Source organism: Eumetopias jubatus, unplaced genomic scaffold, assembly GCF_037043125.1.
Source record: "Eumetopias jubatus isolate StellerSeaLion01/CBP00866 unplaced genomic scaffold, mEumJub1_p1.0 scaffold_3, whole genome shotgun sequence".
In the NCBI taxonomy this organism is placed as follows: domain Eukaryota; kingdom Metazoa; phylum Chordata; class Mammalia; order Carnivora; family Otariidae; genus Eumetopias; species Eumetopias jubatus.
The window spans coordinates 53,281,507-53,303,864 of record NW_028274809.1 but is presented as its reverse complement, the minus strand read 5'-3'; the positions used below and the strand labels follow the sequence as shown (position 1 = coordinate 53,303,864).

The window sequence follows — 22,358 nt, the reverse complement described above, 5'->3', positions numbered from 1 at the left end:
ACCTCCTTTATAGTGAAGTATGTGGTCATAAATCATTTGGAAAGGGACATATACATTCCAAATTGTATTCCAAATGTATTAATCCATACTAACTCACTGGTAAGAAGTGTATATATGCATGCAAAAGAATATCAATATCAGTGATTTTTAAATCTGAGAAATTCTGGGCACAATTCATAGGGAGAAAATTCTCACTGGTTATGTAATGACTGCCACAGCACAGGTTCATTGGGAGTTTAACATATATGCCATGATAATTAACATTACCTACTGCAACATGGGCACAAGCACAATTTTAAGCACTGAAATGGAGTCATCCAGATGACAAAATATGTTTATAAAATGCTTTTATTATTCTTAAAATGAATATAAGACATGAAAAATTGAGACAGGAAAAGAGAAAAAAACCTACATTAACTGCCTTCCTAGGTAAACTAGATACAAATTTCATATATATTCATATACAAGGACAAATAATTTTTGTAAAAAATTTTTTGCCTATAGGTTTAAATATGCTAATTAATGAAATCTGGAATATACTTTAGGGAAAAATTAAAAGCCTAGAGATTTGTCAGTGTCCTTAATTTGTTCTTACATCCAGGATAATCAGTGACTAAGTCCTTATAAAATTGGTACTATATTATACGTCAATGGAGGATTCCACTCCCTTCTATTCTAATATTATCATATAAATTAACCAGAGTCACTTATTGTCCACAGGAGTTTCTGCTTCCCTACTTTCAACTAAACACTCCTTCTATAAACTAACATTAAGAATTGAATTGTACAGAGGAACATCAAAAGAAATCTGTGTGAAAGACTCTACTCACTACTGTTCACTAATTTACAGGAAATAACCTGATGGATACTGCTGCCATGATCACCACCACACATCACCTGTGACTGATTTCCAGGACTTTTTGGGTCCAGAAGCAGAAATCACTGAAAACTGCTTCTGTCCAAGGCTATCAGAATAAGGCTCTCCTTCCCCTGACGCTAGAAATGCTACTTCTTTGCATATTTTTGTTTTTTATCCTCTTGGTTATTTACTTTTCCCCTCTCTGCTGGTTGATGCTTCTAAATCTGTATAATGGAACTTTCTGCACTGATGGAAAGGTTCATATTCTGCACCGTCAGTAGCTACTTCATTAACACAACAGCTACTGGCCACCTGTGGCTATTGAGCACTTCAAATGTGCCTAGCAGATTTGAGAAAATCAGAGTTTACACATATTGGACAGCATACTTCTAAATGATTACTAGACATTTAGGCCTTTTAGTCATGGTACTTCAAGATCCTTGTCCTTGACAATCTCTAGATATGGTGTTAATTCTTCAGATACTAACAAAGCAAAATAACTCATACCCAATTTACAGGAAAAGTCACTTGGTTATTTTCTAAGAAAGGTTCAGATTATGGGAAATAAGGGATAATATAATAATCCTGGTCCTAGAGTTTGTCTATGTTGCAATCACCAATGTGGGATCTCTAGAGTCTTAAATGCAGTGCAGCCACCATGACGCCATTGATCATTTAACATAAACAGCAAGAAAATCTGGTATTAGAGATATTATGACAATCACAAACTTGATACATGATCATGACCCACTGAACAACAGTGTAGATATGGACTGATCGCATTCCCAGAAGATAATGGTCTATTCTGCAGCTTAAGCTGAGTAACCAGGGGTACTAATAGAATTTAAAAATAACCCCGATGACAGCTATGAAGAGAGAACTGACAAATGAAATATAAACCTTACTACTTGTAAAATGGACTCCACTAATTTGCAAAACAGAAATATCATGCCGGTTTAAGTCACAATATACTTATCCTGGATTAGCTAAGGTCAAATTCTTATTTCTAGTTACTTTAGACCCATCTGTTCCAAAGTAAGAACACAAAATTATGTCTGCAAGGACCTGTACGTTCTAAAGGTATGACCATCTACTGTTCTAGCAACTCACTAGTTTACAATTTCTGCTTAATCCCTGCCAAGACCATCTGATAACTACCCCTACTCTCACAAAGTCTGTAAGTACCCTTCTTAAACCCTCTTATGAGATACCCCACAGTCCCTCAGAGTATGTTGTCTCCCTTGCTGCAGCAAATTAATAAACTTGACTTTGATTACTAATTAGGTATGATATTGGTGATTACTCACTAGTGAGCTTTAACATATATGACAAATGATCCAGTTTCTCAAACAATTCAATGCCACGGGGGACAAAAGAAGAAAGAAAAGTAAAAAAGCAGGATAGTTATTATAGAATAAAAGTGACTTAACAGATTCAATGTAATGTGCAGCCCTTGTTTAGATCCTGAGTTGAACAATTTCCCTTCTCTAAAATGGGATGTATTTATGTAGTAGAACCCATGTTACTAACTTGATTCAGTACTAATTCAATTGACTAATAAACTCTCCCCAACTTTCCTTCTAAAATGGAGATGGGCTGAAGTTCTTATTTCTGCAAAAAGGATGAATTATTGGAAGAGAACATTTTCTAATCTAGTTTGATTGTGAACCTGCTGATATTATTAGCATATTCACATCATGGTTTTTTGGGGAAGAATAAGACAGGGTGGGATATGGACTCCTGGAATTACTTAAATCCTTATTACATATTTTCTATTCAGGAAAACTTATCTTAGTATGTACCTGAAATAAGACTCATTTCAAAATCACCTGTTACCTAAATACTGTGCCCAAGTTGATAATGGAGATACTTTCAGCTTTAATGCCAATAATACACAAACTTTTAAAAAGTAATTTCTGGAGCTCCTGGTGGCTCAGTCAGTTAAGCACATGGCTCTTGGTTTTGGCTCAGGTTGTGAGATGGAGCCCCACATCAGGATCCCTGCTCAGGGAGTGTCTGGCTTGAAGAGTCTCTCCCTCTGCCCCTCCCCCACTCTCATGCGTGGGCACTCTCTAAATAAATCTTTTTTTTTAAAGATTTTATTTATTTATTCGAGAGAGAGAGAATGAGAGATAGAGAGCACAAGAGGGAAGAGGGTCAGAGGGAGAAGCAGACTCCCCGCCGAGCAGGGAGCCCGATGTGGGACTCGATCCCGGGGCTCCAGGATCATGACCTGAGCCGAAGGCAGTCGCTTAACAAACTGAGCCACCCAGGCGCCCTCTACATAAATCTTAAAAAAAATTTTTAAGTATTTTCCTCAACTATATAAACACGTTTTCCATTGATATAGAAGTCATTTTAAAATAATATAATGGTGAGTGTCCCAAAGCTGATGTGCAGTGGTGAATGTTCCACATTACTGTTCAAAACCAGCCAATAGGAGAACCGTCAATGTACACAGTAGCTCTTCAACAAACTAATTTACCATTGACACTAATAGAGCCTATAGCACATTACAATGAGGTTCCTGAGATATCCAGAGATTAACCAATTAACTACATATACTTCCCGTTTTAGAAGTCTGAAATGTGTAATTTAAGATAACAGCAACAATAAAGAATGATAAATTAGCACAGCCACAAAGATACAACACTAAGCATTTCATTTATATCTTCTTATTCAATCCTCATAATTACCTTGCTTTATTTTTTTAACCTTATTTTTCAATGGGAGAACTGAGGTTAAAAGAGTTGAAGCAATGTGTCGAAGTAAATTATAGCTAGTAAAGGGCAGAGCTAAAATCAAAAGGTTTTTCTGATGCCAAAACCCAATGAAAATGATATTGCATCCCAATGAAAATAACATTAATATATTGATACCAAATTGGTAAACTATAAAATGTAAACAGATATAGTCTCTACTATCCAGAAAATCTTCCTATCCTAAACTGAACCATTCTTCTAAAGTTCCAGATAGCAAAGGTGTTGATATGAGGCCCTATGTACATCTTTTTAAACATGCCAAATAATATTTTAAAGTTTCCCTTTATTTAATCAGCATAGCTAGAATTCACTCTATAAGCAAATAAGTCACTTAACTCTATTGTGCAAAATTTAACATTTTCCTTGGCTATCCTTCTTGGTTCTGAAGCCTGGCTTCTTTTCTCAACTTATCTACACATACATACACACAGCAATTTTCTGTGTATTTTATTTCAAATTACCTTATTTATCTGAACTTTGTGAGTTTTCTTTTTGATCAGTGTGTACTGTCTTTCCCTTTCTATCCTTCAACCATCATCACCAAATAATTTCCTGGCAATCAAACACAATCTGTTAGATTTCCGTGTCTCAAAACGTAGCTGTGAAATTGACAATATTATAAAGTAGACTGCTACTACAGATCTAACAAAAAATGCATAAAGTCCTATCATCGTCCAGATTTGTACAGAATATGCCCATAGGGAAATTCTGAGAGTTCAACATGTGCATGCTTGATATTTAGACTAATTGGAAATTCCTGCGATGAGAGCAATTTATCTAGAGTTTATAGCTCTCGCTGCTCTTCTTAGTATCACTGTGTGGATTTTATGATGAATTATTAAATTTCTCTCTCCTGTCACAAGAAAGCAACTCGGCAAAACCACACCTGCTCCCCTGAACAAGGAGCGTATTTTATAATAAGAAGATGTAGTTTAAAAATAATTTTCCTATCAGTTTCAGCAAGCATCAGAAAGCAAAATATTTAATAATATTTGTAGGATGCACTTTAGACTGTTAACTGGAAACTATGAAATTGTAAATTCTGCAATTATCTCAAAAATTCAGAAGATGAAAACATACTCAATGACTTTGGTTGAGTACTCCTACCATTTTCCCTTGGGTGTCCTCAACCAATGTTAAAGGAACTTGCTGTAACTTACTATCAAAAATTAAAGGGGAATCAACAAAGTAGATTCCCTTTAGTTTACTCTTCTGCATTCTACATAGCAGCACACCTGGCAAACTTCAACCACTGTAACAGAGTTAAAAAAAAAAAAACAACTTAGTTGTTCAACAGGGAAAATGATAATATTAAACAATATTCAAAAGAAAAACTAGTTTAAATATGTTCTAAATGCAAAACTGAATGGGGGCAAGGAGGTGGTAATGGGATCCTCAAGAAAATCCCCAAAAAGGACCCAATCCCTTGGCCCTTCCACACGGTGATTTTCCTTCTCAGGGAACAGATATGAAAAACAGATTGGCCACATTTCTTAACTTATATATGTCATAACTATGACAAGATTGCTATGGCCTTTATATATCTGTATTGAAGGAAAAATCTTTTAAGAAAACAGCTTTCCTACTTTTTTCTTGCTATTTTTAAAAATGTGCACATATTAGTGAGAAATATGCCCCATAATATGTCACATAAGGAAAAATGATGTTGTAATTTGATTTCAGCATAGTTTTACAATTTCAAGAAAATAAAAGCACCCAAACACTACTATCATTTTGAGAAAAAGTCACCAGGTACAGGTTACAATCCCTTATCTGCAATTATGAAATCTGAAAAGCTCTGAAAACACAAAGGTTTTTCTTTACCTTTCTTTTTTTTTTTTTTAATGGAAGTATAGTTGACACACAATGTTATACTAGTTTCAGGTGTACAACATAGGGATTTAACAACTCTATACATTATGCTATGCTCAGCACAACTTCCAAAGATTTTTCTTAAGCTCGTGGGAAACTCATTTGGCACCAACCTGAGACTTAAGGTAACTCTTAATCTGATGCACTGCAGAAATATTAACGTGTTTGATTAGATGTTACCCTGGATCCCAAAAGAGTGATTACTTCATAAGTATATACGCATTGTGTTTCTTTAAAATCTGAAAAATTCTGAATGTCAAACAGTTCTGGCTCCAAGAATTACAAATAAAGAATTGGAGACCTCTACTCCCTGTTGTTTGCTTCCTAGTCAATGCATACATCAGGCGTGCTCTTTAACTTAGAACCATTTGAATGAAAGAAGATTCCCATGTTCAAGTACAGGGATGAAAATTGTGCAGATAGTACCTAAATTACTGTTTGTACAGGAATGAACAAAATATAAAAGATTTTGATTAGTTTCTGACTCTGCATAGGGGAGACAGCCCCAATTTGGGGACATCTTAAGACAGTGACACTCAGATGAGTAAAAAAAAAAATGACAAAATCTAAAAGTTCTTAACATTTTAATGAACTCAGTGTTATCAATAGCCATACTAAAAATTACTCATAAACTGAGAGGAGTTATTATCCTTCATTCATTTCCCCATATCATGAAGCTGGTCCATAATGGTCCGTACTTAACTAAATAAAATGAAAGGTGATATGATCGTTTCAGTATGCTACTTAATTAAAAAAAAAAAATTCTTCTGTTGGTACATAGGAAGATCCTCTAATGTGCTCCTTTTCACCAGAATGTAGGTTCTTTAACAGCAGGAATCTGTCAATTTTTTTTGTTTCAAAATTTCTATCAACTTTTTCTTGATTCATAGTATTGATTTCCAATTTAGTTGGTTTTCAAGAAAAATTCTACATACTGAACTTCTTTACTGATTCACTTAAATATAAATTATGATATTTATGGGGCAAATTCCCTTTATCCTGTTCCCTCTCAAGTTCCATTCTCTTTCTCTTTCCTTACATAGCCAAGTTTTTATTAACACTTATTTTGATAGATGAGTCTACCCTTGATGCCTACAATTCTTAACCTTCCATTAACCCCTCTTAACACTCCACAATTTGGTTTTCCACTCCCACTACTCCACAGTACTTATTAAAGTTACACAATGACATCCTTGTTGCTAAATCCTGGGGCCACTTCCTTCTTTTACCTGCCATTGGTCTAGCAATTGGTACTGCTAAATCCCTCTTCTTGAAGTTCTCGAATCTCAACTTATAGGACACCATGTTTACTGGGTTTTCTTTGTCTCCCTTCTCCTGTCCACCCCTCTAACATTTACTATCCTGTAGAGTTTAATCTTGCTTATGCATTTTGTCTGTTTTGTTCATTGCCATTCTCCCAACAGAGAAAGCCCTCAAAACATATTTGTTAAATGAACAAATGAATAGTCTATCTCTTCTTTCTCCATATTCTCTCTGGAAGACCATCTACATCCTCACACTTTCAACTAACATTTACAAGAATGACTTTTACTTCAGCCTCATCTTCTCTACAGAGTTCCAAATCTTTATGTCCAAATGTCTACAGAAAAAAATCCATGTGGATGCCCCAAAGGCCCTCAGAACTAGGGAAGTCCAAACTGGTACTCATCATTTCCTCCTCTCCTCAAACCCCTTCTTCCTCTAAGATATTACCTACAACCCAGCTAAGTGACAATTTCCTTTTCCTTCCTGCCAATTAGTTACTAAATCCTAATAATTCTACCTTCAAGTTTATAAATAGGACATAGAATCAAATCTACTCCCTCTCCTTATTCTCTCTGCCATTGTGTACAGAAGAAGGTAGGGGGAAGGCTCAGTTTCGAAAGTTTCCATAATCAGACAACCTTAATTTCATTTTAGAGGAAGGCAAAAATTTTTTTGACCTTTCTAATAAGATTCCCTCAAGGTCTTCTTTATGTCTATGTTATAAGAACTTCTCCAATTTGCCTCTAAAATATTAATTACTTATGTATACGTCTAACTGGTCAGGTTTCATTGTATTCCACCCATACAGGACAAAAGGTACCTTTAAATATCTGCAAAGCCATCCATAGAGAAGCCTAGTCCTTAAATTAAAAGCACATCCTACCACAATATATTCAAAATTATTTCATGCTTTCCAAGTTACCTTCTAAGTTTTTAAAATGGAAATTCTGTCTCAATGGCTCAATTATTAACAATCTGTTTCTACATATGATTGTTCTTCAGTAGCACTCCTCTAATTACCGAATAAAAACAAATCCTAAGGGAGATCTCTGCTACTACTGCACCCTCAATCACTTGTATTTACATCCTCCTAAGCCCACCTCATCTTGCCCATATACCCCTTGGTTCATAATTCAACTGCATGGCAACAGGATTTAACTTTCCTCATTAACTCCAGCATCTTCATTCATTGAACAAATATTATCACTATGGGTTTTCTTGGTCTAGTGATTAAGCTAAATTTACATCCATTTTCATCATCACAAAGAAGAGACAAAACCTTAAATTTCAAATCAATACCATAACCCTCACCACTTAATGGTAAAGGAACAGCCTTGTAGTAAAGAAACGGCTCTAGTGCTTCTTATCACCCATTGAATGCTTCCTTTTTCATTTTGCATTAAAGTTTGAATTTGTGAAGAGACTCTTTTTGAGGTCAAAAAATTGAGAAACTTTGTACAACACAAACAGGCAAACAGAACTAAAAAAACAATGAGGATAGAGCCAAAACTGATAATTACATTAAGAAGTTGTACAGTAAAGCACTTATAGAAAAAATAAAACAAGTATAAGGTTAAGAGAAAGAGAAGTATGGTTCATAGTCTTTTTCCTCCTGGTTTTTTACTTTACCCCTATTCTTTGGAAACAAATTAAGAGAGATTAAAGGCAGTGTCTGTGAATAGTGAGGTGATACATACCTTACGCTGCACACAAGGCACTGATGTCTGAGAGAAGAAAGTTCCTATCCTCAGGCAGAGAAGAAAAGTCTAAGTGCTGTAGCAATGTTATAGACATAGTACTTCTGGAAAAGAGGAAGTGCAACTAAGTGGTTCTGGGGCATACAGAAAGAAGTGGTTCTAGAAGCTGAATTCCGAAGAACAAGTAGAAGAGGGGGAAAAGGTAATTTCGCACATGGAGAGGAGAAAAAGGTCATTCAGAAAATGAAATGAGCATGTGTAAAGACTCCAGATATAAAAGAGTTTAGGGGATTCTCAGCCCTTTGAGCAGAGTACAGGGTATATACAGAAGATTGAGCAGAAATGAGATGGTACATGAGGCTCAAGAAGCTAAAGCATGAAAGACCTTGTATGAGACCACTGGATTCTTGAGGTTCTTGGTCACTACCATATATCAAGAACCTAGGACAGTGCTTGCCACTTTATAGATTCCAATTCTAAAATTAAATATGGGGGGCATGTAGACTTCTAATGATTATCCGTATCTCTTCCTACAAAGAATTCCCTATAATGATATTTTGACAGGTGTTTTACCAACGACCATCACAACAGACTTGTCTCATTTATCAACCCCAACTTTTAGGAACCCCCAAGCTGTTTGTCATCAACTGCAAGACAGCACTACTATCAAGTGTCATCCCTTGTCTTCACCCCATGTTAACCTGGAGAGCTGCCTGAATAAACTTCCCTATTGAGATGAAAAAAATACCAGTTCCTTTAAAGGCATTCCAAGGGGAAATCTGAACCTAAAGGTGTAGATACTTCAACTTACAAAACCACATCTAATTACTGAATATACTTCATGCCTTCAAACATTCATACCACTTTGTTCCCTCTCCCCAAAAATGTGTTCCTCTGCTTGCCTAAATAAGTATATGGGTTGAACATATTCTGCCAACACTCACAGCACAGCTTTTAAAGTGGCCTTTCTGATTATTAAAGAGCCATTTAGTAAACCACAACCAGGGTTTTTAAAGAAAACTTGGAAGTGGTGGCCTCCACTGAGAAATTTATGAAGTAGCCCCCAGACACACAGCACTATATTCCATTACTGAGGCACTTGTCACCAAATGTAGAATAAAATTGTCTCAATAAAATTGAGGAAAGGACTCACAGGGTGACCTTTCATCTGGAAGTGCTAAACTCTGTCTATCCTGATCCATCTGAATTAGGCCCAAAGTGAAGGAAAATATGAATCTTCACTGAGTTTCTTCCTCCCATTAGCTTCTATTTTTCCCCCATGATGAATTTTATTTTATTTTTTATCTTTCAAGTTTTTATTTAAATTCAAGTTAGTCAACAGTAGAATTTAGTGATTCTTCACTTAACATGTAATACCCAGTGCTCATCACAAGTGCCCTCCTTAATACCCATCACCTATTTAGTCCATCCCCCTGTCCACCTCCCCCCCCAGCAACACTGTTTTTTTCTATAGTTAAGTATCTTATAGTTTGTCTCCCTCTCTGTTTTTATCTTATTTTATTTTTCCCTTCCTTCCCCTATGTTCATCTGTTTTGTTTCTTAAATTCCAATTATGAGTGAAATCATATGGTATTTCTTTCTCTTTTTTAAAAAAAGATTTTATTTATTTATTTGTCAGAGGGAGAGAGAGCAGGAGCAGGGGGGAGAGGCAAAAGGAGAAGCAGGCTTCCTGCTGAGCAAGGAGCCCGATATGTAACTCAATCCCAGGACCCTGGGATCATGAATTGAGCTGAAGGCAGATGCTTAACCAACTGAGCCACCTCAGAGAGGTGTCGTCTCTGACTGACTTATTTTGCTTAGCACAATAAACTCTAGCTCCATCCAGGTCACTGCAAATGGCAAGATTTCATTCCTTTTGATGGCTGAGTAATATATATATATATACATATATATATACACACACACCACAATATAATATATATACCACATCTTCTTTATCCATTCATCACTCAATGGACATTTGGGCTCTTTGCATAATTTGGCTCCCATTAGCTTCTATAATCACAGGAGCCCTAATGTCTCCAGACCAAGGCAGCTTATGCCACCCTTTTGGTATCTGTTCTCTGGGAAAAGACTCACTAACTTGGCTACAAATAGCAAAGGCTTGCTTTAATCCATCGCTTCCTCTCCTGATGTATTATTTTTTAAGAAAATGCTTTGAAAATTTGCACTCTGTTGTAGGCAATGAATTATCTATTCCAAAATTCACTTGGGAAATGAATACACTGATAAAATATATAGGCTACATGTTTAGTAAGTCCAGAAGTTTGCTGAAACTAATATGCCAGAGGCCTTTTTGTTTTATCATCTTCCCACGCTAAAATTTTCAAATTTAGATGGTAGAGAAATGCAACAAGGAAGCCCATGGAGTCATCAGTAGGATCAGCTATATTACCAATAACCACCTCTCTTTTAAACTAGCTCTAGGCCAGCCTTAACTTATACCAAGTTAGGGACATACCAGGTAGTACAAAATTTAGTCTCGATACAAGTGGATAATAAACAGAAAATAATGTTTAAGTTAGGGCACCAACTTGTTGCACACACTAATTGTGTGCTCTCTTAGATGGTCTCAGGTACAAGTTAATGTAGATCACCTGGCAATGTGCAATCATCAGGGAAGACAATAAACGAGACCCCAGCCAAATGAAGTGGGAAATGCTCCATGAAAGTGGCATGGACACTTAAAAGTGGAAGGGCAACCTTCAAAACTAAAGGAAAAGAAATGACGCAAGAGAATTCATCAACTATATCACAGCAGTAACAATAATAGCTAACATTGTATGTCAGGCACTATGCATAGTGCCTTATATCCATCATTTTCCTTTATCCTCAAAACAACTCACGAAGTTGGATATTATTATCATTCACATTTTTCAGGTGAAGAAGCTGAGACTAGAAATGATAGGTAACGTGCCCCAAGTGACAGACCTAGTAAGTGCCGAATCTTTGGTTTACTAGTCCATCATCCAGCATCAACACAACTAGGTCTTCTCCTACCGATGCTACTTGTCACAACGCTTCTGCGAACAAAGTCACACTTTTAATGCCAAATCTAAATTCGCTTTTCTACAGTAGGACGATAATTGAGGTTAACTCCCAAGTTCACAGGCAATCCTAAAACAAGCTTAAATATGATAAGGAGGAGGCAGGTTAAGTAGTCTTCTGAAGGCCAAATTTGCTTGTTTTTCTATCTGCTATTGCTAGTCTGTGGGACACGTAAAAATGTAAAGGGAACTCTTACCATCCTTTCAATCCCTTAACCTTTCTCAAATCGTTTCCTTCTCTATCTCAAAAAGTCGTGAGGATTAAGGTAAAATAAGTAAAGCGATTATTGGAGTTAGACTCAGAGAAATTAACTATGACCGATAAGTACCAGTGTATTGTAGGATCCGAAGCTGGATAGTTGGACACACTGGAGGCCCAAGTTGGGGAGTATCACCTTACTGGAAGTAGATCAACGATAAAAGGGGACAAAGGGCTCACTTAATGAGGAACGAAGAGCCCCAGGAGTCAACACTAGAAAGCATCTTTATTTACGGGGCAAATAAATGGAAAAGAAACGACTAATGAAATTTTAAAGAAGCTGTCATAGGTATATTACGCTAGAAGCAGGCATAAGAGTGGAACTTCCGCTACTTTTTAATTAACTACAGTTCATTAATCCCACCCCCACGGCCTGGAATCCGGACACTAAGAAAGAGGCCTTGGGAACCCCAAAACGACTGAAGAAACTCTAAGTGAGCCGTTCCGACAGAAGAAGAGGCCCACCGCCGCGCTAGACTGCAGCAACAAAGACACCACGGCGAGAGAGCTCCAGGAACCTCACCAAGGAGCTAGGTTCGTCCGCGCAGTCAGGGACGGAGTTCACGCTCAGACTCCTCCGCCCGACCGGCTCTCACACCTCAGCCTCGCGGGTCTGCGGGCGCCAAGAGGAGAGCCATGCACAACCCGGCGCTGTCCACGGCGGTCCCACCCAGCTGGTACCCACTCCTGGTCCCCTTTCAATTCCCACCCGGACCGGCAACCCGCCACCCTCACTCCGGTTCGCTGCCTGAGGCGAGTCTACGGAGTTCGTTAATTACCTGGAGCTACACCGCGCCGCCATTACACCGGATACACGTCACTTCCCCTTCCCGGCCCGGCAGTGCGAGGAAGGCGGTACGTGAAATACATAAAAACCTGACGCTAAATTCACTTTAAAACGTTATCTATTAATTTACTTTAAATGCCCTATCGTAATTACAAATTTAGAGCAGCTGGTTTGGCTTTAATTTTCTTTTTCCAAGACGGCGACAAAAGAGAAGTTAATTCAAACTACAAAGTCCAGCATCCGCCGCCTGTGAGGGCGGAAATGACGTGAACAATTGTATTTTTTTAAGGCTGAGAAGGTCGCAAGGTACGACGGGAATTGTAGTTCTTCTCGGTAGGCGCCGGAGACATACAGTCGGCTCGTCTGAAACCTGGGAGTGATGAGGCTCTGGCAAAATTTACTCTAAAGCTCGTTCTCGGCTGTTGGCAAAAAATAAACCTTTCTAGTCACTTTTCCGTGAAAATCTTAAGAAGAGCAGACACCTTTTTCAGACTCTTTTCAGTGGGGTTATATAAAGAACCTGTTTATAAGGTTCTAAGCAAAACTGTTAGAAGCGTTAAGTGCCTATAAAGTTCCAAGATTTCAAGCCTACGGGAATGGGACCACAGACAAAGTGAAGCAATGAGGAGAAGCTGATTTTGTAGAGAGGATGATGCCTCTGTTTGAGTTTAAGGTACCAGCTGGGAAGACATCCTGAGGATAAGGAGACTGGCTGGCCAATTTGGAAATAGCCGACTGTGCAGAGATCAGAGGTAATCAGTGGAATAGTTTTCTTTACTTTTCAATAGTAACAAAATCTAAAAGTTCAACTCCTTGTTACTGTTTTGGAAACTCTCTTTTCCTAAAGCAACTGTATCTTTATGTTCCCCAACCTTCTATACACCAGGCCTGGTTTCTCCAAACATTTCTCTATTAGAATTTTAGAGTACTCATGCTAATGACCCCCACCCCTTTTTTTTTTTGAGGCAGAAGGGTATAGTGATTTCAGAAAAAGGCACTGGAGCAGGCCTACTTATGTTTAACTCTTTCTATTGATGTACTCCTGGATGATTTTTCTGGGGCAACACTGTGTGCCCATTTTCTGTTAGGTAGGGAAAAAAATTAGTACCTACCCCATAGAATACTTTTAAGAATGAATTAGCACATACTTGATGTATGTGACATAATTCCTACTACATAACAGTATTACCTATTCTTTTTCATAGTTAACATATTTGACCATAGTTAAAGTACATTTTGGTGTCTAAATATTTAAGTGACTAGATTTCGGTTGTACCAATACAGGGCACAGGAGAGGAGTCTGGTAAACATTTGTATCCATATCTGAAAAAAAAAAAGCACAATACCACCTCTACAATTATCAATAGAAATAGGAAAGTTAGAATTGAAGCTAGGGGAGCTAAATGGAGCTGGAAAAGACTAGGTTTGTCGTTTGGAATTTGCTTCCTCCAGGAAACAAACTGTGATACAGGGTTCGGAATGTAAAATGGTAAAAGGAAGAGGGAGGAAATTGGATGGGGCATGGGTAACCCCAGAGCAAAGGTGAAGAGTCCCATACTGGGATAAAATGGCTCGGCCCTTGTAACACAGTCCTGCCCAGTCACTGGCTAGACCCACCTCAAGGAAAATGTGGCCTCCATTCAAAACCTGAGATGTGCTTGGAAGTGTTAACAGTTGAAGTTTGTCACCTAACCACACTCCTAGCAAAGAGCCTTTTCTTGAAAAGGTATCTGAGTAGATTATCTCTTCGTCTGTCACAGTCCACCCCTTGCACTGTTTAGATCCACGCTGTATATACATTCAGGGAGTAATTCCTATGGGGTTCCAGTGGCCTCTCTTCCTGAAGAGAAATTTACAAAAGTTAGTGGAACAAACTACAGTACCCATCTTTGCAGTTGGTCTTGGGCCACAACTGAACCTTTCTCTCCCCCTATTCATTCTAAATTCCTCTCCCTCTCAGCTACCACTTCTGCTGGTCTCAGTGGTTAAACTGGTGGTGTGAAAACCCTAGTTACTGAGACACTTGAGTCCCTAGTAATAATTGTCTTCTCATGCAGGTGTTGCTGCACTTGCCCATTTATAGTCACTATTGGGCAAGGTACCACAAAGAGATGCCCAAGTCATCACCTGAGTGCCACACATTTTCTTACCTGTTCCTGTTATGTAACATCAAGCCTACATTCTCCTGCTGATCAAAGTTAGCTTCTCCTACCAAGGTGTTGAGTCCTCTTTTTGCCTACTTGTACCTGAACTCAAGAAGTCTAAAGTGCCCATGCAGCTGATGAAGCTTAGTTCAGTGGGACTCTTGCTGTGTCCTCTAACATGAATATAACACCTTTGGGGACTAGGACCTCTAATTCCACAAAACTCAGAATTGCAGGAATGGGTCACTGGAAATGATGGTAAATGGGGCTAATCCTGTTTTAATCCCTTGTCTTGTGGAGCCATGTATTGTTCCTAATGGGGACTCTAGCCCATATCAAAATCTCCTGCATCCTGGGCAACTCTTCCTTGTAGAGTATTGTCTCCCATTGGGTGCTTGAACTTTACCCTCAGCAGGCCATACTAGTGCTCTATTAGGCTTCCAACTTCTGGGAAATGCAGCATATGATATAACTAGTGGAACCCATGGTCACAGGCACCCTCCTACACTACCTTTACTGTTAAGTGTTATCTGGTTGGATGCTATATTGTATTGTATTCCACATCTGTGAATCAGGCATTGTATAAGTTCCTGAATAGTGGTGCTAGATAAAGATTGGTGGATATGAAGTGCAAACACATACCCAATATAGGTAGTCTGTTCCCATGGGATGGATCTGCAGCCCCTTCCAGGATGAAAGGTTCCAGTGTAGTCAACTTGCCACGGAATGGCTACTTGATCTCCTAAAGGAGTGATGACATTAGAAGCCCAACATTGCTCTCTTTTGCTGGCAGATTGAACTTGCAAATGAGACAGTAGGTAGGTCAGCTATGGTAAATGGGCTTCATATTCATGGACCCCATGCATGGACTCCATTTTTGTCACCATGACCATTTCACTCAAGTGTCCATGTGCCAGCCCTGGAGTAGCCACGAACAAAGGCTAACATCAACTAGCTGCGTAATTTTGTTTACTTGGTTGTTTAGTGCCTCTTCTATAATGTATGCTTTCTTGTGGACATTGATTGTGTTCAAAAGATCTTCACACTTTTTACCCACAACAATAGGCATATCCATATACCTCTAACCCTTTAAGATCTCCTTGTCTGCAATTTTTAAAATCTCTTTCTTTCAGACCCCTGACCAGCCAGCCAAGCTTTTTGCCATTTCCTGTTAGTCTGTTTATACTCTGACAATTAGGCCTCTTTCCTTCCCATACAAAGTGGATGACTAGGCGCACCCCCTGAAGCTCTACCCCATAGGAAGATTGTCACTCTCCTGTCTTCAGGGCTATTCTAGAGTGAGGCTATACTGTAGCTGCTGTCCAGTTTCAGGTTTCATCCACATACTTAGCCAGTTCATCTGTAAACTAAGCTCAGCCATTTTTTTCTTTCTTCAGCTTGTTGTTGAAGACACCACCCCTATCCCATATGGCCATCAGTGCAAGCTGAGAGGGGTGTGGATGCAACTGAAGGGTGACATCAAGGTCTGGACTGTCTGTTCATGTGGATTGTTTGTACCTTCTCATCTTCTTAGTGCTTCATCCCAAATATAATACTTTCATCTTATGATGAATTATATGACTGGGCCCTCCAGAATTTATGACCTTATGTGTTCAACAAGACATATTTCATTTTGTATCGTTTAGTGTCCCATGGTCAAACATTCCCTTTTTTTTTCCAGTAGCATGCCAAGACCTAATTTTTAAAAGGTGTGGAACCTTGCTTCAGAAATCCAGGTGCCTGAACTGTGATTCTCCCACTAAGATTTCCGTAAACTCAATACTGCGTCTTTTTCTAAAAGTGACAACTCTTAACACCCTAGAATGTGCCAGATCCTATACCACAAGTGTCGCGGCCGCTCACGCCACCACTCAGACCTGTTGTCAAGCTCTTTTGCCAGCTTGTAAAGCTGGCAGCTTTTTGTGTCACCTGGAATGAGGGCCCCCAAAATATTCCTAGATGTGCAGTATGTTGATTAACGGAACTCAAAGCAGCCTTGTAGGCACTGTGCTTTCTTCTTTCTTGTAGGGGATGCAAGAGTCAGCAATTTGTTTTTTACTGAGAAGGGGATGTTCTAGCACTCCTCAGAACACTGGGCATTTAAACCCTTTAATGAAGGGACAGATCCCTGACCTCTTCATAAGGTTAATTTCCTACTTTCCGGGGCACAAACCTCCAGCATGCTAGCCACCTCTTGCTCAGCCTGTTTAATCAGCATGATGTCATTGATATAATGGATCATTATGATACTCTACAGGATTTTCAGATGATCCACATCTCTTTGGACTATATTATGAGAGAGACAGGAGAGTTAACATAGCCCTGGGGCTAAAGTGTCAATGCATGTTGTTGCCTGCTTATCATTTGTATATTAATATTTCTAATTATATTTATTGATTGGGATATATTGGAGAATGGATTGGGAATCCATTTTCCAAATCAGTGGCTGTGTACCTAAGGCCATGTTATCCTGCTTTAATAATGATACTTTGCTTGGCATGGCAGCTACAGTTGGGGCTGCTACTTTGTTGAACTTACAGTAGTCAACAATCATTCCGCTAATTTATCTGGTTTCTACAGGCCAGAGTATCAAATTAAATGAAGGTGTGATGGGAACTACTGTTCCTGCATCCTTTATGTCCTTAAGTGTATTATTAATCTCCACCATCCTCTGGCATTGTGATATTGTTTTAGATACACTCTCTTGGCCAGGGGAGGCATTTTCAAAGATGTCTACTTGGCCTTCCCCCCGTGACAGCTCTTACTCCATAGGCCGAGGACAATAAATGGAAATGACTCCCAACTGTGAAGTATATACATTCCAATTATACAATTTGGGATTGGGTAAATGACCACTGAGTTGATCTGTGGTCCCAGTGGACCCATTGTGAACCAGACTTTGGCCATAACTCCATTTATTACCTGGCCGGCACATGATTCATTCCAATAGTAGATCATTTGCCTATTGTAAGTAATGCTACAGTAAACATATGGATACACATATTTTTTTGAACTAGTGTTTCTGTATTGTTTGGGTAGTGGAATTACTGGTCATGTGGTAATTCTATTTTTAATTTTTTCAGGAACCTCCATACTGTTTTCCACAGTGGCTGCACCAATTTGCATTCCCACCAACAGTTCACGAGGGTTCCTTTTTCTCCACATCCTCACCAGCACTTGTGGTTTCTTCTGTTTCTGATTTTAGCCATTCTGATAACTCATGTGGTTTTAATTTGCATTTCCCTGATGATGAGTGATGTTGGGTATCTTTTCATGTGTCTTTTGGCCATCTGTATGTCTTCTTTGGAGAAGTTTCTATTCATGTCTTCTGCCCATTTTTAATTAGATTACTTTTTGGTGTTGAGTTGTATAAATTCTTTATATATTTTGGATACTAACCCTTTATTGGATATGTCATTTGCAAATATCTTCTCCCATTTGGTAGGTTGTCTTTTAGATTTGTTGATTGTTTCCTTCTCCGTACAGAAGCTTTTTATTTTGATGTAATCCCAATAGTTTATTTTTGCTTTTGTTTCCATTGCCTAAGGAGTCATATCCAGAAAAATGTTACTAGGGACGATGTCAGAGACATTACTGCATGTGCTGTCTTCTAGGATTTTTATGGTTTCAAGGCTCACATTTAGACCCTTAATCCAATTTGTGTTTATTTTTGTGAATGGTGTAAGAAAGTGATATAGTTTCATTCTTTTGCTTATAGCTGTCCAGTTTTCCCAATACCATTTGTTGAAGAGACTGTTTTTTTTCCCCATTGCATATTCTTGCCTTCTTTATCGAAGATTAATTGACCATATAATTGTGAGTTTATTTCTGGGATCTCTATCCTTTTCTATTGCTCTGTGTGTATATTTGTAACAGTACTCTACTGTTTTGATTACTACAGCTTTGTAGTGCATTTTGAAATTTAGAATTGTGATACCTTTTATTTTGTTCTTTTTTAAGATTGATTTGGCTATTTGGGATCTTTTGTGGTTCCATACAAATTTTATGGTTATTTATTCTAGTTCTCTGAGAAATGTTGTTGGTGTTTTGATAGGGATTGCATTATTGGGTAGTATGGACATTTTAACAGTATTTGTTCTTCCAGTCCATGAACATGGAATACCCTTCCATTTGTGTTGTTTTCCATTTCTTTCAGCAATGACTTACAGTTTTCAGAGTATAGACCTTTCACCTCCATGGTTCAGTTTATTCCCAGGTATTTTATTATTTTTGATGTAATTGTAAATGGGATTGTTCTCTTAATTTCTACTTTTGCCACTTCATTATTAGTGTAGAGAAATACAATGGATTTCTGTGATTTTGTAGCCTATGAACTTATTGAATTTTTTTATCAGTTATAGTAGTTTTTTGGTGGAGACTTTAGGATTTTCCATATATAGTATCATGCCATCTGCAAATATTGAAAGTTTTACTTCTTCCTTACCAATTTGGATGCCTTTTACTTTTTTTTGTTGTCCGATTGCTCTGGCTAAGACTTTAGTACTATGTTGAATAAAAGTGATGAGAGTGGACATCCTTGTCTTGTTTCTGATCTTAGGGGAGAAGCTCTTAGTTTTTCACCATTGAGGATGATGTTAGTTTTGGGTTTTTCATATATGGCATGACAGCACTTTCTATAGTCAGCTCTTACCTGTAAGGAGGAACAGGCACTGGACATCTTCATGATGCTAATGTCCCTGTAACTAGCACATTCCTGTTAGCCTTGTGAAATGATATGCTCTCCAAGCCCTCCTGTGGAAAATACTTCCCTGGTAGGTTTTCTGGCCTCCTATATTCACTACTCTAGCATATCCATTTTCCTGGGCTTTTTGTTTCCTTCCTCTGGGGTCAGCTGTGACAATTCAGGTATTTCATTTTTACTCAGCACAAGTCTTTGCTTTCTCCAGGTGTCTGGGAGTCGCCCTACCTGTGAATTTGCTCCATCCCCTTGGATCCTTTCCAGAGTGTTCAATCCTGTATTCCAAGAGAGTACCCCCAAATTGATAAACTCTTCCTAGCTAGTGTTATGCTTAGCAGTTGCACTACCATATTGTGCCAAAGACTAATTTTACCCCACATACCACCTGGGATGGGCTCATCTTTGCCAGGCAAACAGGTAGGGATACAATCGCAAAATCCCAACTTACCACTTGCTTTTTTTGTTCATTCCTGGTACCACTGTGTCAGTTGGGTCTTCTGAGAAGTGGACACTGAGGTGAAGATAGGCATATAAACGATTTATGTGGGAGTAATAACTGAGAATGGAAAAAGACAGGAAGTAGGATTGAGCAGGAAGAGTCAACAGTACCATGATGCAGATATGACAGAGTCTCTGAAAGCTCAACAGAGAGGTCCAGAGTGAAGATTGCCTGTTAGAAGAGTCTTGCATTGGATGAAAGTCTAGGCCTGTGTGACACATCTTGCTTGGTCATTAGCTTGGGCCACCACAAGAGGACCATGACCTGAGCTCAAAAGCAGAAGCCAAGCTGAAGGAGTTAATAGCTGGAGGCCACAAGTCCTTTCTTGAAGAGGGATGTGAATGTCTGAATGCTGCTTCTCTATGTCTAACACAACAGGTACTAACACTGGAGAGATGCTAGAAAGTATTAGGTTTGTTTGGTATGTTCTGCGTTACTGCTGTAATAATTGCACGGGAAGGATTGTTGGACCAGAAGAGATCTCAGCCTTCCCTAGGATAAGTTTATATAAAAATCTCACAGATTGCAGATTTTAAGGGAAGGCCCTAGAAATTTGTCACTGCCCTTACTGTCCACAATACATTCTTAGTTCATGGGAAACATTGATTAAACCCTTACAAAATAGATAATAGAAAATTTTACTGTTCTTCATTCTGATTTTATTGGTACTATAATCAGTGGTCCAGAGCAATTCAGTCTCATCATTAAACAGGTTTCTGCTTCCCTCTGAAGCTTGCCTGAGATTTCAGTTTAGGCAACAAGCTAGTGATTGTGTTTTTAAGAAAAAACAGTCTCGGGGCCCTGTGGAAAAAGACGGCACTAGGTACTCTGAACTATGGATATTTCAAAGAACAGAGACTTGGGTACAATCTTCCAAGGTAACATTGTTTAGGAAGCTTTCAGTCTGTACCTGTAGACCAAGTCAGAATTTGCAAGGCTCTTTTCTGTCTAAAAGCAGACATATTTTGATCAAACCTAATTGCTTGATCTAAAGCAAAGTAAGGTAAGTATTTTTTAAAAAGATTTTATTTATTTGAGAGAGACAGAGCACGCACAAGTGGGGAGAGGGGCAGAGGGAGAGGGAGACTCCCCGCTGAGCAAGGAATCCAACAGGGCTCCCTCTCAGGACCCCGAGATTGTGACCCTAGCTGAAGGCAGACACTTAACCGACTGAGCCACCCAGGTGCCCCTAAAATAAATATTAATTACAGTGAACCTAGTAAGTTAAGGAGGAAAATTTTAATGTGGTAATTTATTCAGAATATTTTTGGTATTATTTTAATGTTGTATTTCTCATAGACATAGGAGAGAGTTCTTTCTTTCTTTCTTTTTTTTTTTTAAAGTTATTTCAAATCTTTAATAGACTCTGCCTTTGGGATCTGATGCTCCTGACTTCTAAGAATTGAGAAACAAATATTTTTACTAAGTCTCTTTACTTTCACAGCACTGTGATTTTTTACATAGGATTGATAAGAATATTTCCTTTTTTGTACCAGGGTATAATTGGACAAATCAATTGTGCAACAAGGTCATACTTGAAGTGTCACATTTGAGAATAATTCTCCTTTAATCATGTATCAACAAGGGTTGACTATATATGGAGACCAGCTCAGGAATGACACTAGCTGTTGACTTTTGCTGTGGAGGCCAGCCAGCTGAGTAATGACCGTTGCCTTGGAGACCAGAGGACCTGGGAACACTGCACTGATTTAAGGATCCTGGCTAACTCCTTTTTGTGTAAAGTCCAGATGCCATCTTGGAGAGGAGGTGGGAGAGAGATGGATCTCATACACTAAATAATTTACTCAAATACTTGAGCATTACTTAGATTTGTTATATTTTAGAGGGAGGGCAGTACTGACCCACAAAGGGGTGGTTTGGAAATGTGTAAGGATAGTTAAGGTTGTCAGCATGCTAGGAAGGGCTGCTACTGGTTTTTTGTAGAAGGAGGTGATAAGAAGGGGATGGTGCTCAATGCCTGCCAAGCTCTAAGAACTGTCCTACCCATCATGCCATTTGAGTTATCATGAGAAATATGAAAGGGGTTGTTTAAATCATGCTCTTCATTTGGGTTTAGAGGGTGGCTTAACAGCTTGGGTGTTTTTGTTTTTGTTTTTGTTTTGTTTTGTTTTTTCTTTCCACACAACCTAGTGGGTAGGGCTCTTGAGGAAGATAAGATTTGTTTAAATCAAATAAAGAATTACCTTTGCTTCCCATATCTGATTTGTAATATGACCAGTCCTGTTACAGCTATGCTTAAAAGCATAGTTAATCCAAATACAAAGGAATTATAGCCATATTTTTAAAGTTAGGAATGTAGGTTCTTAGAAGGAGCAAAAGATATCCCTTAATTGATTTTCTTTAAGATCCGTTTTTGTCCAGGGCGCCTGAATCACAGACGATCATGTTAGTCACACTAAAAAGCTAAAGCTTTGACCCACTGTTG

General features: G+C 38.5%; 1 protein-coding gene across 2 annotated transcripts in view; it reads right to left on the bottom strand.

Annotated features, from left to right (window-relative positions):
- The window catches only part of CWC22 (CWC22 spliceosome associated protein), a 64,875-nt gene extending 52,276 nt beyond the window's left edge, over nt 1–12,599 (bottom strand). For both annotated transcript variants that reach the window (XM_028125308.2, XM_028125314.2), the window contains exon 1: nt 12,563–12,599. The gene's annotated coding sequence lies outside the window, so the exon portion shown is untranslated. The remainder of the gene's footprint in view (nt 1–12,562) is intronic.
- Between the last annotated feature and the right edge of the window lie 9,759 nt (nt 12,600–22,358).